At 40.5% G+C, this 14,846-nt stretch overlaps 1 protein-coding gene across 5 annotated transcripts in view; it reads right to left on the bottom strand.

Moving 5' to 3' along the window:
- The window catches only part of LOC134218483 (circadian locomoter output cycles protein kaput-like), a 295,619-nt gene extending 282,920 nt beyond the window's left edge, over positions 1-12,699 (bottom strand). Inside the window, exons 1-2 of one of the 5 annotated variants that reach the window (XM_062697543.1) lie at positions 12,457-12,698; positions 11,472-11,685 (exon numbers count right to left, since the gene is read on the bottom strand). The gene's annotated coding sequence lies outside the window, so the exon portion shown is untranslated. Of the gene's footprint in view, positions 1-11,471 lie in introns of all 5 variants that reach the window. The other 4 variants (XM_062697540.1, XM_062697542.1, XM_062697544.1 and 1 more) reach the window with 4 other exon arrangements.
- Between the last annotated feature and the right edge of the window lie 2,147 nt (positions 12,700-14,846).

Genomic DNA, 14,846 nt, shown 5'->3' on the forward strand with positions numbered 1-14,846 from the left:
AGTATGAAGATCAACGCACAACATTGATTAGAAAGCAATGTTTGACTAAATTCACTACACAATCCCTCTCGGCAAGCTTTCTCGCCTGGGTGTATCACCCAGGCTTGTAAAATGTCATCTGCATGTCATTTGACTAATTTTTTCATAACTTTCTTTAGAAGCCAAATCTATTCCATAGTTTTAGATGTACTCATAACGCTTGAGTAGGGCTATATTTTTGTCCAAGGGTACATTGCTCTAAATACAACATCTGAGGCTGGAGAGTGAAAACTCTCCAAAATGTCACGTGTCATTTGACATAATGTCATTTGAATGACATTTTGCCTCCCACGCCCCAGATCACATATTTACAGCAATGTCTTGATAAGAAAATTATTTTGAGCTTTTTAGTGGAATGTTTTCACCTGTCATAAGACGAGTTTATACAATCCCATTGAATTCCACCACTTAATTGTATCTTGACAGATACGTATTTCGACCTCAAAGGTAAGGCCGTCTTCAGTGTCTCGTACTTGACTCGACTTACCTTTGAGGTCGAAATACGTATCTGTCAAGATACAATTAAGTGGTGGAATTCAATGGGATGGTATAAACTCGTCTTATGACAGGAGCAATGTCTTGTTCGACAAAGTTGTAGGCACATTTAAACGCTATAAGTTCGTCATACCTCATGAATCGATAGCTACCTTCTGAAAAAAGTTCTGGGAAAATTAAACAAACGAATTCAAATGACATTTTACACCACCAATCACCGCGATTGGTGTCATGGCTCCTGGGGCTGCGGATGGAATAAAAACAATTGTCATAAAATATTCAAAGTAAGCTTTCAAAAAATATCCATTGCATCGAGAAAGGATTTGAGCATTTTGAGCGTGTCCGGGAGAGTTAACGTGTAAATCAACTCATACCATTTATAGTTCATTTCAAACATATTTGAATTTTCTGGAATCATTTTGAATTAAATGACGAATTTAATATAAGTGAAAGACATGAATTTATTTTACATTCAGTACGTAAATATAACGTACGTAAATAATAAAGACAAACATAATTTTAATTCAATGTGGGAAAGTCGGTGCGTGTGCTTTGAACACTGCAAGAAAATTTGCAGGTTTCAAGCGAAGCATATTTAAAATTTTATTCGATCGAGTCCGCAGTTTCGGAATCGGCACAAATCGATGTTGAACTTTCGAGCAACGGCCTAGAAAATGATATTTATATAAAATTTCGCAAAGATATCATACTTGAATGAGATATCATACTTAAATTTTAGTCTTATGTTAATAAGTACTATAAGTACTATAAGTATAAGTACCACAATCCATTTTCCAGCGGTCTGCCAGACGTGCTTTGCGATTTTCCAAACCACAATTCGTTTTCCAGCGGTCGTCCAGACACGCTTTATGATCTTCCAAACCACAATCCATTCTCCAGCGGTCTTCCAGACGTGCTTTGTGATTATCCAAACCACAACCAATTTTTCAGCGGTCTTTCAGACGCGCTTTGTAGCAACACAAAGTCTTGTATTTTTGTAAACCATCAAACATATTAATACATTAATAATTAGCACATTAATCACTTGAACTCAACTCACCTTTTGAAATCAGCGTCAGAATCCAAAAAATAACCTGGCAGGATCGCCAAAATGTGAGGCCACAAACGGCCGGAGCGAAATGCGATAACAGCAGCTCTCCATGGGTGCGTTATGCAAGCCACAAAGATCTGTCAAGAAGGGGACGCGTCATGGCTTGCTATTCACCGATCGACACACGGAGGTGTTAAAGTGAAATTACATCACCTGTCATAAGACGAGTTTAAACAATCCCATTGAATTCCACCACTTAATTGTATCTTGACAGATACGTATTTCGACCTCAACAGTAAGGCCGTCTTCAGTGTCTCGTACTTGACTCGACTAGTCGTACTAGTCTGAATAAATAATAATAATAATAAGGAAAATTATTCATGAGAAATTCTTCCGAATTTCTACAAGAAATTGATTCAAATTTCTGCAGAAATATTTTCAGAACATTTTTTTTTTTGAATATTTTCAGTTTTTTATTTTTATATTGAAAACTCTTTGAAACTTCCAGGAGGAATTTTCCGGGATTTCCACTAAACTTTTTCAGAATTTTAATATTCAGTTTTTAATTTTTTACGGAAAGTTTGGTTTTGGTTTGGTTTTTCGGAGTTATGAACAAATTTCTTTGGTTTTCTAGGGGAAATTCTTTGTTTTGCTCATTGGAAATTCTTCGAAAATTCTACGGAAAGTTACTAAAAAATAGGAAAGGGTCCTTTGACCGAAAATCATTCGACGGAAAAAAATTTCGGGCGAAGCGGTTATTAAATGAAAAACAGTTTGATAAAAACTTCCATTTGTTCAAAGCGACAATCGGTCGGAGAATCCGTTGTCCCTAACAGGTTGTTTAGCCGAAATGGTCCTTTGGCTGAAAATGCTGTTTGGTCGTAATCGTCGTTTGACAGAAAGGGTCATTTGTCCGAATGGATCATACGACCAAATGGGCTTTCAATCAGACGGCCATTTCGGCGAATGACCTTTTCGACCAAAGGACCAATTCGGCGTACGGTATTTTCGGTCAAATGACCTATTTGGCCAAATAAGTTTTTCGGTCGTATGTCCATTTCGGCTGAATGACATTTTCGACCAGATGAGTTTTGGTCTAATGGTAATAAACCGACCAAACACCTTTCAGCCAAATGACCCTTCCTATTGTTTGGTTGAAAGTAATTCGGCGTAAAGCCATTTGTTCGAATACCACTTGACCGAATAACACGGTAAGCCGAATTCCATTGGGAATTAAACTGAGCGTTTGTCCAAAACGGTTGATAGGTCGAAAATGATTTGACCAAAATTGTTATTTAGCCGAAAGCGACATACATCCGAAAGGGACATTCGGCCGAGCTCGTAATTTAGCCAACAAAGTTGTTTGCCCTAGTAAGTATTTAGTACCCCTAGTAAGTACTGCTATTTGGCCGAAATGATTGTTTGATCGAAAACGTCGTTTTGCCGAATAAATCATTTAGCCGAAAATGGCGTTTGGTTTGTGCGACAATTCCCCAAATACCAATTCTCCGAATGCAATTTACCCGAATGTAATTTCCCCGAAAATAAAGTACCTCTTGTAAACACATCTTCGCAATCGACTGTATGCGTCCGAAAAAAGCAGCGTTCAAAGATACGTTCAAGAGTGTCTTATTGAAGATTATCCGTTGAATATCCTTTAGTAGAATTAGATGTTCTTGGTCCTCCAAAATGTGTTGTTTATGAACATATCAGAGTACAGTGTTTCCCAAGGTAATTTTTGTTCTAAAATAGTCGAACAACGGCTGTATTTTTTTAAAAAAGGTAGAATCTTAAACGGCAATTCCGATTGAAAACGTTTTTTTTTTCATTTGAGGAGGCGTTTTCACTTCCTTTTCCCTAATACCGGGCGATGCTATCATCTAAAGAAGGCATTATCTCCTACCGTCGTCTGATACCGAACAGACGCGTTAATTCCTTTACTTTAAACCGGGCAGACGCGTTCATCATCCCGAGCAAACTTATTCATTTAAAGAATGATTAGGGCAAAAGTTCCGATAGTCGTGGGTGTTCCTATAGTTGCGGTAGTGTTATTTTTACGAAATCTACTAATCAAACGCAGCAACCCATTAAGTCTATCAATTTGTTGACCTGTCATTACGCGAAATAAAAGAAAACAGAAGAAATAATACCTCAAAACTGGTAAAGTATCATTATACAGTAGCCGTTCGATAACTGCAAAATGTTTACTTTGCAGTTAACGAATGCCGTTCGATAACTGCAACGCATTCTAGACGTCAAACGGTTGTCAATCGACGTCAGATGCAATAAAAGTGCATCTGAATGTGCAGCGCAATGCAGCTGTCATTGAACAATGGAATTCGCAACTATAGGAACAAGAATTAAAAAATACCGCAACTATTGGAACACTGCACCAATAATTGGAGGTATCATTTTAGGTAACAATGATGGGTTCTGCAGCAATTAGATCACTTTTCGTTTAAAATATATTTGATGAGCTTTCGAATGCGTATCTAAGGTAAGCAAAATGAAGTTTAGACGTGGTGTAGGCGAACAAATAGTGATGGATCGTGCTTAGTTCCTCCACTATTGGGTCTTTTACCCTATTCAATGATTATATATTCTATCTGAAACATGGGCTGTTTTTCAACTAAGTGTTCTATCATCATTTCTACATATTGTCTGATTTTGCCAAAATTGCAAGCGGTGATCCCATCAGGAAAGGTACCGTAGCGCTTTCTGCACCCCGTTTACTTGATTCTTATGGGTGAATATAGCATTGCGGTGTATGGTTTGGCGCGGCCGTACCTTTCGACAGTCATTCGCCGCGTGAAGTTTTGTACAAGTGCCCATTTGGGAACATTACAAACGCCGCGCAGTGTATCACATTCAGATAATCTGACAATATATTGAAAGCTTTCCCGTGCCTTTCAGTTGCATGAAGGTCTTGTATAACAAGTACAATGGATACGATGTACACAAAGAGCCACAAATGCTTTCCACCCTGAAGCATCCTAGGCCAAACCGAGAATCGAACTCGCAACCTCCGGATCGGCAATCATACGCCTTTGTTCGCATAGCTAACTGGATACCCATCGCTTTGTGTCGCATATAATGGCACGAATATGACCTTTTTGCAAAACACTCCGACACTTTTAGCCGGATGTTCATTTTGGCCAAATGGCCCTTTCTGGCAAACGACCATTTCGACCAATGGATTTTTTCAGCCATAGAAAATGTCGGTTTTCGACCGTATGTACCTGTCGACCAAATGACATTTTCGGCGAAAAACTCTGAGGCTAGATGGGCTTCGGCTAAGTGATTTGTTCAGTCAAATGGCATACTTGGCCAAACAATATTTGGCTTCCGGCCAAATGGCCTTCTGCAATTCTTCCTCTTAGTTTTTTCAAGGCAATCATTGGTATTCTACAAAAAATTCAGTGGAGTTTCAACGTAATAAGTTGGGGATATCTATCGGGGAATTCTGCGGACTTGTATATATTATAGATCAGCGGCGTGTCAAATTTCGAACGGCGGCGCGCCGATGGTAAATTCCGCCGCCGACAATTGCCAAAACTGTCAGCGGCGGCGGCGTGGCGCGGCGGCGCACACCTCTACATCGGAACGGTTTTAGCCATCGACATGCGCATATGAAAAAAACGACAAAAGAGAACCAACGACAAAGCTTTGTTTTTGTCGGAGATAATAATGACAAAGATCCGAACAATTTTGTCCACGACAAAAAAGAAGACAATTTTGTTGCTAACTTTTCATTCCGTTATTTTGCATTATCTCTAGAGCAAATTTCGGTTTTATGCTATCGTAGTTTCTACTTTCATGGAAATATTCGAGAATCTAACATTAATTACAATAATAATCTTGTATTCTCGGAAATATCAGAGCATGCGAGGGAAATGATTCTTGTAATATTGTGTTCAGGTTCTGACAAAGGCTTGTTGCAAGGCGCGTTTGTCAGTAACAAACTATGTTGATGACAAAAGGTATATTGTTAGGCGTTGCTCGAATATTGATTCCCTGAAGCTAGCACCACCAAGCTGTTGAGTATCTAACTAATCTCGCATACTTGTATTAGAAAAGTTGGCACGCGTTCTAAAAGATTTGAAAATAAATTATTATTTTTTTTCCTTTTTTTGTATCCGTGTTTGCCTTTATAGAATAGCAACCGGATATCCACCACCGGTGCGGAACATGATTGCATTTCAACACCCTTGATATAAACAACTGGTGCGATAACAAGTGCGTAAATGAAATATGAACGCATTTAGTTCCTATACTAGACACCCATTTGGATACGCACTGGTGGGGATCGTCTTAGCGAACGAACACTGTTCTCCACCGTGATTATCGTTATCATGAACTGCTTTAGCATGTTGACATTGAGCAGATTGGACTGATTGATTGCTGTTCACCGGCTGAAAAATAGTATCAGGAACCATCGATTGCATCCAGGGTAAAAGGCAGCCCAGATGCATCGCCCTATCCATCGATAGCCCTGAATGCGAATGTCCTGATCGGAATTTTTTTTTTCTTCCGTCTTCGACTCCTCGCTTCTACTCCAGCAGAAGCAGCTTGCGTCGACGTCGGTATGACCCCATTTCGGTATAGAGTTCTCACTCCTCACAGCAAGGCCGGTTCCTTTGCTGCTGTGACCTCAGGAGAGCACATGATCCTTCTCATTGACGAGACTGACCGGATCCTCAGGAACGTGGCCGGCACCGGTCTCTCCCCCCCAGTGGCTCGGGTCCACTGGCACGGAGCAAGAAGCTGGCTGATGCCTCCCGTCAAGGTAAAAAAATCCATCTCCGCACGCTTCCGGCGATAAAACCGAGGTGCTGAGTAGGTCGGTTCTCGATCTCGTCGCCATTCGCTTCCGGAACCATACAATCAGGAACGCGGATGTTTCTGTCTCTAGCCGAGGGGTAGGCTTCGGCGTTTCCGAAAGCAACCTTGCCAGGTCCCAGAGCCTACCTCCTCAAGCTAGCATTTTCTCCGCAGAAGCTGCAGCCATTTTCGTTGCTGCTACCCTTCCAGCAAATATGCCAATAGCGATCCTTACGGACTCAGCCACAACCCAAAACATCAGTGAATCCAATGAATCCCCGCAAGTATGGCGCCGAACTCCTGTTTTGCCTGGATTCCCGGCCATTGAGGCATGAGGGCCTACTCTACACCAGCTCCGTCCCGCTGGCCGACGTGAAAAATTGGACAAAATTGTCGTCGGTCAGGACTGGGCAACGCTTTAGAAAACAAGGAAATCAATTTTCCTTAAAAAAAGGGTCAAAAGGTCCTTGGAATGACTTGGTCTACCAAAAGGAGCAAATCGTGATCTCAAGGCTCAGGACCGCGCACACTAGAGTCTACCACAAGTACGGGGGAGGCCCATTCCGATCCAACTGCGATATCTGTGGTGTAGTCAACAGTGTGGAACAGTTCGTTTGCCGTTGCCCTCCATTCGGCCATCCCAAGCAGTTATACGGCATCCAGGCCAGTATCAGAGATGTACTTGCTGACTACGAAGCGAAAACGGCTGTTCTCATCTGCTTCCTGAAAGATGCAGGATTATTTTTTGAAATTTAGCTTCCTCCTCAGGCTCCCGAACATTCTGCTTCGGGGATAAGTCCTACTGCCATAGGCAAGCTGCCCTTCAAAGGATATAAGTCCCATCTCCCAGTGATCACCCACCTACGATCAGCTTGGGGGGCTTCCGTCATCTATTTTAACACCAGCAATACACACCAAAAGTTATGCCGCCACATTGTCAATGTTTTTTTTAGAATCGCAGACTCGAATTTCTGAAATCGGTTATTTTATTCTAATTGGCGATCTGGTCCTTTCATCAAGGAAAGGTCGAATGATCCAAAAGGATTTTATGTCCTTATATAAATTTTGGCTGGTAAATCGTATAACTTATGGCACGTTTGAACATAATCCAGTTCTTCAGACGCAGATGTCTTTCCACCGGAGAACAGCCCACCTAGGAGCCAGGAAAACAGTGGAAGGAACAACAGACATCACCTTCAGCGGAGCATTACCTGTAAAATTACTGGAGCAATATCTTCTGGACAGCCAGAGGGACTTTCGGAGTTACAACGCACCATCTTTAGTTTAGAACCCCGTTATCATCCAATGTCCAACGTCTTCAGTATCTTGTGTAGCTCTCTTTTCATTTTTATTTTATTACTACAACCCTAAGCAAATTTTTAAATGTTAATTTTAAGTTGTAAATTAATAGACGAAGCCATTGGTTGACTCGCAAGGCGGCCCCTCCGGCTAGCCTTCCTTTTATTCGCCATTGTTGCTCTCATGGTGAGACCCAGGGTTGGCCCGGAAAGGGAATTCTGAGTCCCTTCCTTACGGCGTTGAACTTAATTTCAAGATTAAAAAAACACCTAAATAAAGTTAAAATAAAAAAAAACCGTTTCGAACAGCAGTCTTCCGGAAGAAGCATGCGATATGAAAACATCCTCCAACTTAATAGTAGAAAATAAAGAATGGCAGGCCGGTACCCTTCCCGATTAGGCTCAATTTGGTGTTCCTTATCCTGAAAAGCAACGGTAGCGACACCTGCAACTACCACCCAATTGACCTTTCCCGTCAAAAATTATGTCCCATTTTATTGTCTCAGTCGATTCTTCGATTCAGTCAAAAACACGTGCTGCTCGTGTAAACTGGCCTAAATAATTCACTCGATGTTCGTTCAAATACTTTTTCGATTTTTGATCTAAATTTAAAAAAAACTTAAAGGCGTAAAAAATATGTGTTCTTTGGGAAAGTTGACCGTAAATAAAATATTGAATCGATTGAGCGAATAAAAGTTTTTGACGGGAAAGGTAAACTGCGCTGATCAACTGCTAATTGATCAACATTGCGGCTGTTAAAGTTATAGAAAGTGTGGTGAATAGACGATTCATTGGTTTTCTCTCCATTTTGTGAAAAGCGAAGAATGCGGGTCAGATCGGTCAGGTTCGACTTGTATCGGGAAATATTTTTTGGTTCAGTGGTGCTGAAGCTGTTAGAAGTGTTGCTGTTTCGGGACAGTAATGTCGAACTATTTTTGCCTGCTAGTTTGGATAAGTTCCTAAAGAAAAGGCTTCTTGAATTTGATAAAGGACGATATACTATGCTGTTTGAGCCTTATTCGCACTTGTATTCGGTTCTACACGTTCCGCACCGGAAAGTAGTGTTCGGAAAACGCATCACCAAACTTCCGCATAAATTCATCGATCATGGTGAAGCTGTCCAGAATCCAGATAAATTATGTCTCGCGTTCAGGCATTGAAAGCGTGAGTGAAGTGGACGAGCATTGATCTAATTGAATCATAGCATCCTATGCCAGTGAGTGAACAGCCTTGCTCAGATGGATACCAAACAATCACGGTATACAGAAAACAAGGTAGGCTCGTTAGAAAAATGACACTTCGAATGTGATGCATATTTTATCGCCACATGTTGGAGTACAAAAGTAAGCATGCTGCGACCGTATGGCATCGTCTCGGTCCAGCTTGTGCGAAGATAGCAGTGACGTCACATGTTTACATTCAAACTGAATGTTTACATACGTGATGAGCCTGCCTTGTTTTTTGTATGCCGTGCCAAACAATGATTATGAGCGATCGTTGCTGCGTAAACAACGAGCAACAGAGTTCGCCAAGCCAAACTTGGTATGGTATCCAGGGAAGCTACGATTGGAGCATTTGTGTTACGCTCGCTCTACTAGAATAAAACCAAAACACATAAGGTGTTTTGCTTTATTCACTCTGCTTTCAAGTAGCTGGGATGGAAGAGAGACAGTATCAAAGCCTCCCATGTAGTGTATCAGAGTTCCATTCTTATATCGGACTTAATTTTCCTAATACCGCCATCGGGGGTGACAATGGGTCTGGGGGGTGAGAATGGGTCATCGCTCTTACCGGCAGTCTGGAGGTTGTAAAGCAAAATCGTTCAAAAAGGTCTCTTATATTTTAGTCTTCTTGCCCTCAGATACATTAAATCTATTCTACAAGCACTCTAAGTAGTTGAAACAGTGACCCATTCTCACCCCCATTTGACCCATTGTCACCCCGATGACAGTATCTGAAAAGACTTTTCTAACAGCGTGTGGTAACAACACTCATTGTTAGGTTACCAAGTGATTTGCCTCACTCAGTTGTCTCTCGTTAGTGAGCGATGAAGATCTTTAAACATTGAATCAACGAACGCCAAATTTCAACGATCTAGGAAGCATCAGCGATTAGACCGCAGTAGAGCATCAAGTTGGCATGAATTTAGCCGATTTTTACTCATGATCTAATCTTTTTCAATGCCTGCTCGCGTTTTCCGATGCACCAATCTCGATAAATATTTTGGCTTTGCGGCATCGCAGCAAGCGTAGAATAAAAAGATGACAGCTGCTCGTTGATTCAGTATTGATAGTGGCGCCCTTGAAAACGCGAGGTGGAAAAAATGGATTCCAAAAAGTTCGTACTTAAATGTGGAAAGTCAGTCACTCTTCGCCATCCGCATACACGGGAATCTTAAAACGTTTCTCGTTACTTAATCACAATCTTGAAAAATTAAATATTTTGTTAGAAAACGTGCTCTGCTGGTCACAAATTCAGTTACAGATACGTATTAAACTCGTCTTATGACAGGTGAAGACATTCCCCTAAAAGAGCTTTACAATTTTTATTTCGTCGTGTTTTGATAGCGACAGAAGAAAATCTCAAGAGTGAGAAACAGGTCGATAAGTGCTTTATCAATTCCGTTATGATAGGACGAATATGGAAAGCAGCTCTTTTGTCTCAAACCTTTTCAGTACTTCAATATATGTTCAAAACTGATATCATTACCAATTCACTTTCAAAATCCCAAGGGCTAAAATTTGTCTTGTAGTGTGTGGGGGAGTTTGGTATCTTGGCCTCCTTCTAATTCCTCTTATTTACGGCCAAAGAATCAATTTAGAAAGTATAACGAACCTTTTGAAAAGCATGCTTTTTTGAAACAATAGAAGTGCATAAAACATTCACAACGCAAAGATACTATTTTGTTTTTTTAGATCTCTTCTTCTTCTTCTTCTTTCTGGTGTGGTGCTTTTCTTTTGCGTACAGACCCACCTAACTGAACCGGCATCACAGGCATTTCTATTTATAATCCGTGGAGTTTACAATCGTGATCTTCTTTATCAACCTTTTTATTGAAAATCTGTCATAGAGACTTGTTGTTATGTTTCATTTACGTCTGCTTTATTTTAAAGTCATGTTGACTTTCCCTGTATTTAGGGCTGTGGAGGGGGTGAGGATCGAACCCATGATTCTGATTCAGAGTCAGACGTGTAGACAACTACTCTACGGACCCTTCCACCCCTTTTAGATCTCAACATTTCTACCTTTGGATACTTTTTCATTCATTTGTTTTTCAGCGAGCACATGTAACTAAAAATCTCCCATGTAAAGATATTAATCATATTTGTTCTGATCCGACATTTCATTAATTATTATGAAACCATTTTCAAAGTACCAAACCAATGCCAGGATGTATTGTGCCCAAGCGTTCCTATCAATCAAACATATTTGATCATGTGATGTGATAAAATGCGCCACAAGCGCAGGACTTGTAACACGATTCCTCCAAAAAGCAAGGTCAAACTGATTAACAACTCATTCATCCCAATCCCGTAACAAAACATCGTTCCTGCAAGCAACAACATGCTACAAAGGTAGAAATATGTTATGAATAATGTCTATTGCATCGATTCGTAATCAATGACTCATAATCAATCGTTTCCTCAAAACATAAATGCATTCAACGTCATTATTATGAACTGCACATCAAGTGCTCCGCCCAGCAATATGTATGCAAACCGCCAGCATATCACATTCTCATTCTTGATTATATGGCAACTACTTACCTACCCAAACGAGCGACCGAGCAGCGAAAACCAGATGATGTGTATACTGCGTAGTTTTTTCTTCTTTTTGTGTCCTTCGTTCCCAAGGCTAAGATTGCTCACGGTCCATCTTGGCTGCTACGCGTTCAAACTGCCAAGATGCCGTCAGTATCGGTTCTCCGTTCGGTCCACTATCGCCGATTCGAGGGGGAACACTATTTAGTCTAAGTAGCGACTGGAACAGAAAGCGCTCATTGTTTATATGCGCTTAGAACAATAAATTGATTGGAAAGGGGTACTACACTACTGGGACCGGTTGCACCAACACCAGCGAACGCCCTTGCTCTGACTTATCACACGCAAGAGCCATATATTATGTACATTATGTAAAACGATTTTCGTACACCCTAATTGATGTGTCACGTTGTACTTCTTTGAAATTGCTGTGTCACAAATTGATAAAAACTAGACTTTAAACAGTAACGATACTAAGGTGCAGATGTTTTTTATTTTCTTCCCTAAATATTGTAGAATTTCTGATCCCACACAAACAAGCACTAATACAGCAATCGCGACTTATCGGTACAGGCATCAGATCGCCTAGTTGTACATATATTGAATATGTGGGTAAACATCAAATTTGAAGACAAGACACGGAGCACAAAATCACAATACAGCAAATACGAAGATTATGCAAATTTTCCTCAAATGATCTTCCTCACGGTCAACGACGTAGGCCGAACTAAATATCCAACAATTGCATTTGGCCAGATTTGCCACACTGCCTCAAGATCCAGACCTGGTAACAAACCACACACTCGCCATAGTAGGTTCCCTTCAGTAATCGATCATCATTGTCGCCCGTCCTGCTACTCTGTCTCACGAATAAGCAAATCGCCACTTCACTAATAAAACCCAAATTGGCAACATCGTCTAGAACTCACGGACAATAAATAAAGCAATAACATCCCCCCGATACGCGTAGGAAAAATCAACTTGGACACACCAGTGTAAATTACAGCTGCCACAAATCACTTCATTTGACCGAGATTGGCTCTTGCTGACACTCGATTGTGTACCCGGACATTACGTGACACGGTTTCCGTCGGAAGGGGTAACCGATTGGCGAAAACGACGCGAAACGAAAAGCAAAACAATCGCCATTTAGCAGCCAATAACTCGTCGAACGACCATCCTACCAATTTCGATCCTACCAGCATCGAGAAACTATATTTTGGGCACGAACACGGACGTTCGCTGCAATGTCAAGCCCGTTTGACATCTGTGTCATTCGATTGACATAAATGTGGACGGGTTGCCAAATATCAGTTTTAAATGGTGTATTATGCAGTGGCTCACCCCTCGGTACGATGGTAGGATGGTGACCCCTGGTTTGTGGTAGATGAAGCTTTTCAATATGGCGTTTGAATGGAACGTTTCCTATTGGATTATAATCTACGTATTGAAATGTGCTTATAATAAAAATTGAATGCATAGAACTTTTAAAAATTAAGTAACACCCAGTACCTCCATGAATTGCATGAGAAACAATGGGAAACCCTATACACTACCGAAAGGCTATATGTATACCAATTTATATATGTATGCCAAATACTAGTTTCTGGATTCGTAAATTTTCTTAGACCTGATCGATTAATCTTACTCAACGCACATCACGCCTTCTTGTAAGCAATGTTAAAGAAAGGGGAACAATAATCCTCAACCAAGCAAATATCGTTATAATCACTGAAATGTAACAACTTTCATAAGCATTTTTACCTCATTTAGCAAAACAAAATTGAATGTTGCTATCACATAATTGCACAATATTTAACATGTGATCCAAAATCATGTAACAAATTAATTACCCAAAAGTTTGAAAGCATTTGATTAATATGGAGGCGCATGGTATTTCAAGTACCATAATGAAAAATTAATGTTGTGTACGCCAACAAGAAATAACATTCATTTTAATTTAATAATTATTGAGACGAGTGTGTTTCTCCTTCGTGAAGTTCACAACTCTTACAATGATATGGAAATGCTAATATCATCTTCCAAACTTAGACGTACATTTTCATGATAAGATAAGAATTAGAGGCGAAAGTACATAGTTGATAGTTCCGTTAGGCAGGTAGGCCTAAAGATTTTCATAGAAGTAGATTTGGAAACAAGCGGAACTATCAAATTTGTACTATCGCCTTGCTTCTAATGCTATCATGAAAATGTACATCTAAGATAGGAAAATGATATTAGCATTATTATATCTGGTCTTGTCTTGTCTTGCCATAGCACATGCACAGCCAGTATTTAAAAGTATCCTGGAAATGTCGATTGTATTCCCGAGCACTTTCTTCCCATTTACAGAAATTTAATTTGTATGGGGGGGGGGGGCGGATACCTTTCAATCACTTGTAAACTTTGTCCAACATTTAGGGTTAAAAATATGGCTAAAATGTTAGAAGGTCTGAATCAACGATATTTTAATCGATCGAACGCATTATGATCATGAGTCAATGGTTAATATAAGCCATGTTTAAAGTAATTTGTTAGTAATAACATGTAATTATGGTGTGATATTCAGCAACTGCAGGGGGCCCTCCATAGCCGTGTGGTAAGACGCGCGGCTACAAAGCAAGACCATGCTGAGGATGGCTGGGTTCGATTCACGGTGCCGGTCTAGGCAATTTTCGAATTGGAAATTGTCTCGACATCCCTGGGCATAAAAGTATCATCGTGCCAGCCTCATGATATACGAATGCAAAAATGGTAACCTGGCTTAGAAACCTCGCAGGTAATAACTGTGAAAGAGTGAAAGAGTCCCAGTGTGGGGATCTAATGCCAATAAGAAGAAGAAGAAGCAACTGCAAATAACCATTTTGTATACCTGTATTGTCAAACTTACTTCAATTCAATTGTTTCTTCATGCGGTTTCTTCTTGCAAAAAACCAGAGAAATGTACGACCCAAGCATCGAACAAGTTGAAGATGACATTGGAAAAGGTGGGAATTTGGAGAAGAATGTAAGAAACTTAGATATGATGTACGAGTGCCAGCGAGGGACTCTAAGCGAAAGTGTGCACCATGGTCTCCGGAAATTCAGGGGTTGGTGTCAAGCCAGTTAAAAAATAAACAAGAAACGAATAATAATCAAGAAAATACGAACCGAAACAATCAAAATCATCGTTACGATAACAGTATCGCCCAATGCTAAATTCACTGTGTGTGGCTAAGCGGCAACCAGATGGCGGTAGTGCGCATACGTCAAACACAAGCAAAATCGATGGAAGCGTCATCGGTGTCCGATTGACCACCTGCAAAAAAATGAATCCACCGTTAAAAAGGTGAACGGTTGAACATGTGTTGAGCGAGACGCCTCTTTCTCTGTGGTTTAACG

The sequence above is a fragment of the Armigeres subalbatus genome, chromosome 2, assembly GCF_024139115.2.
Source record: "Armigeres subalbatus isolate Guangzhou_Male chromosome 2, GZ_Asu_2, whole genome shotgun sequence".
In the NCBI taxonomy this organism is placed as follows: domain Eukaryota; kingdom Metazoa; phylum Arthropoda; class Insecta; order Diptera; family Culicidae; genus Armigeres; species Armigeres subalbatus.